This window comes from Suncus etruscus, chromosome 12, assembly GCF_024139225.1.
Source record: "Suncus etruscus isolate mSunEtr1 chromosome 12, mSunEtr1.pri.cur, whole genome shotgun sequence".
In the NCBI taxonomy this organism is placed as follows: Eukaryota; Metazoa; Chordata; class Mammalia; order Eulipotyphla; family Soricidae; genus Suncus; species Suncus etruscus.
The window spans coordinates 101513508-101517174 of record NC_064859.1 but is presented as its reverse complement, the minus strand read 5'-3'; the positions used below and the strand labels follow the sequence as shown (position 1 = coordinate 101517174).

General features: G+C 48.4%; 1 pseudogene; it reads left to right on the top strand.

The window, feature by feature from the left end:
- The first annotated feature begins 2792 nt into the window (after positions 1 to 2792).
- Positions 2793 to 3268, top strand: LOC126023890 (40S ribosomal protein S25-like; annotated as a pseudogene).
- The last annotated feature ends 399 nt before the right edge of the window (positions 3269 to 3667 follow it).

The following is a 3667-nucleotide window of genomic DNA, read 5'->3' as shown; positions in this document are numbered from 1 at the left end:
AACAAAAACAACAACAAAGAACATGAGCTGAAGTGATCTGAGGCTCTTAAGGGACCAAACCTTTGTACACTTGGAGACCCCCGTGGGGACCATCTGCATCAGCCCCTCTGCAGTTCATGCAAACAACGTTCTAGAATTCCCACAGACAGCACAGGGCTGGGAGTCCTTCCTTTCTCACTCCCTCTTTTCCTTCCTTCCTTCCTTCCTTCCTTCCTTCCTTCCTTCCTTCCTTCCTTCCTTCCTTCCTTCCTTCCTTCCTTCCTTCCTTCCTTCCTTCCTTCCTCCCTCCCTCCCTCCCTCCCTCCCTCCCTCCCTCCCTCCCTTCCTTCCTTCCTTCCTTCCTTCCTTCCTTCCTTCCTTCCTTCCTTCCTTCCTCCTTTCTTCTTTCCTTCTTTCCTCCCTTCCTTTCTTTCTTCCTCCCTCCCTCTCTCCCTCCCTCCCTCCCTCCCTCCCTTCCTTCCTTCCTCCCTCCTTTCTTCTTTCCTTCTTTCCTCCCTTCCTTCCTTTCTTCCTCCTTCCTTCCCTCCTTCCCTTCCTTCCATCTTTCCTCCCTCCCCTCCTACCTTCCTCCCTCCCTCCTTTCTTTTTCCTTCCTTTCTTCCTTCCTTTCTTTCTTCCCTCTCTTCCTTCCTTCCTTATTCCCTCCTTTCTTCTTTCCTTCCTTCCTTCCTTTCTTTCTTCCCTCCCTCCCTTCCTTTCTCCCTCTCTTCCTTCCTCAATTCCTTCCTTCCCTCCTTACTTCAGAATTCTGTTCACATGCCCTTCAATGTGAGCCAAACCCCCTCCCCTCTATGCAGACACCACTAGTGCCCCATAGTCTGAAGGCCTACGCAACAGAGCAGTCCCAACCCCATCCTGTGGACCAGCCAGGTGGGTAAGGCCATTAATTTAAGATGATACAGAGGAAGGCGAGTCCAGGCTGCCTGCCACAGGGAATTGTCAAGATGTAAGCTCAAGGGCCAGAGATGTAGCCCAGTGGGTAGGGAGCTTGCTTTGCACGCAGCCACCCTGGTTCAATCCCAGCATCCCATATGACCCCCTGAGCACTGCCAGGAGTGATTGCTGAGTGTAGAGACAGGAATAAATCCCTGAGCACTTCTGGGTACCTTCCCTCCCAAAAGAAGGAAGCTCAGACTTGAGTGAGGGTGTTATACTTTGCCCTTCAGAGGGACCTCAGGAATGAGGAATGAGACGTGGCCTTGCTTGGATCTGAGGCAAGCCACCTGGACCTGAGGGAGAACAGCCTATGAAGAGCTGGGCTGGCCCAATGGTGGGGGCACCTTCTGGTGTGTAGAGTCCCCCCAAGATCATCCCAACTCCACTGGGGTTTCATGGCAGGCTGCAGGGGTTGCCAGGGTGGCACGGGAAGGGGAGACAGATGGGAGGAGTTTTAGCTGACAGAAAGAAATCCTGCGCATTACAGAGAAGGAAGCAGGGCAGACTGGGACGTTCCGGCTAGGTACCGAGGAGCCTTTTGGGTCCCAAAGTAAGATTTATGTTGCGGGGTAGACACGGGGGTGGGGGGGTGGGGGGGAGGCAAGAACACACATCTGGAAAGACATTCATGCGCCACATTTATTTATGGGCTTAATACAATCCTCATAAAAGTTTCAGCAGGGGAGTTTAGATGAATCGACAAGCTGCGTTGAAAACTGATAAGGAAGCGCCAGAACAATCTAGAAATAAAATCAACTTGATAGATCCCAAACACCAGACCCCAGAGCTAACCCAAACCTAGGATGGATCCAAACTTAATGGTACGGAGACTTGTTTGACAAACAGCAAGATGGCAGGACACAGAAGCAGATTCGGATCAGCGAAACAAGTGGTTTTTTCATTAAATGGGACTCACTGATCCAATTTATTGACAAAGGGCCATCAAACAATGAGGGATTCACCTGCAAATCTAAATTATTTGGGGGGGGGTACATCTGGTGGCACTCAGGCATTACTCCTGGCTCTGTGCTCAGAAATCATTCCTGGCAGGCTCAGAGGACCCTATGGGATGCTGGGAGCCAAACCGCTGTGCTATTGCTCCAGCCCCACAAAATTCATTTAAAATTGGTTCCTCTCTCCTCTCAGGTAAAAAGGTGGATTTGAGAGGAATCACAGAAACCTAACCTAGCACCTAATCGTCTCTAGTCCGAAGCATAAAATGGTGACCTCTGCCAATTTGGAATCAACAACAGTGAATTAGGAGGGGTGAGAAAGGCACTAAGTATTAAAATGATCCCCTAATATCAGCAAAACTCAAATGTTTGTGTAGGAACACAAACAAAGATGATGGCTTAGCGATTAAAGCGATTAAAGTACTTGCCTTGCATGCAGCTGACCCGGGTTCAATCCCTGGCATCCCATACGGTCCCGTGAGTACCACCAGGAGTGATTCCTTTTGGGGGGATGCACACCCAGCAGCACTCAGGGGTGCTCTGCACTCAGAAATTGCTCCTGGCAGGCTTGGGGGACTATATGTGAGGTCAGAAATTGAACTGGGGTTCAGCCAGGAATGGCCGCAGGCAAGGCAAACCGCCCTACCACTGTGCTATCACTCCAGGCCCAGCAGTGACTGTTGAGTGCAGAGCCAGGAGTAGCCCCTGAGCACTGCCAGATGAAAACAAATAAAATGTTTGTGTATCAGAAGACACCATGAAGCATCGAACTTAGCAAGCCCCTTTAACTATCGAAGGATTTGTATCCAATACAGCAGAAATAAAGAACTCCAAATCTATAGTGGACAAATAAACTAGGTTGGTGTTTTGGTTTTTGTCTTTAAATAGGCGAAGACGAGTGGGGCTGTTGGGCTTGCTGCTGCCCTCTGAGCTTCGAGATGCCTCCCAAGGACGACAAGAAGAAGAAAGATGCCGGGAAGTCGGCCAAGAAAGACAAGGACCCCGTGAACAAGTCTGGGGGCAAGGCCAAAAAGAAGAAGTGGTCCAAAGGCAAAGTTCAGGACAAGCTCAATAACCTAGTGTTGTTTGACAAAGCCACCTATGGCAAGCTCTGCAAGGAAGTCCCCAACTATAAGCTCATCACTCCTGCAGTTGTCTCAGAGAGGCTAAAGATTTGAGGTCCCTAGCCAGGGCAGCACTTCAGGAGCTCCTGAGTAAAGGACTTATTAAACTCGTGTCCAAGCACAGAGCTCAAGTGATCTACACCAGAAACACAAAGGGCGGAGATGCCCCAGCTGCTGGGGAAGATGTGTGAGCAAGTCCCAATTGTACATTTTGAGAAATAAAACTTTATTAAGTCAAATAAATAAATAAATAAATAGGCGAAGACCAGAGCAGACATATTACAGAAGTTACTAGAAGGGCATGTTTTCCATGTTGTTACCTGACACAGTTCCACCAATTAAAGCAACACTGAGATATTCCACATTCACCAAAACAGTCAAGTACAAGGGCCAGAGAGAAAAAGCAAAGGTAGTATGCTTGCCTTCCCTGTGGCTGACCCAAGCTCCATCCTTGACTCTTGCAGAGTCTCCTGAGCATTACCAGGAATGATCTCTGAGCACAGAGTCAAGTAATATGTGGTGGTGGTTATGTTGCACTGGTATAGGGTTTTGTATGTATGTATGTATGTATGTGTATGTATGTATATATACATATATATACCAACTACAAACATGTTTGTAACCATGGTGCTTAAATAAAGATATTAAAAAAAA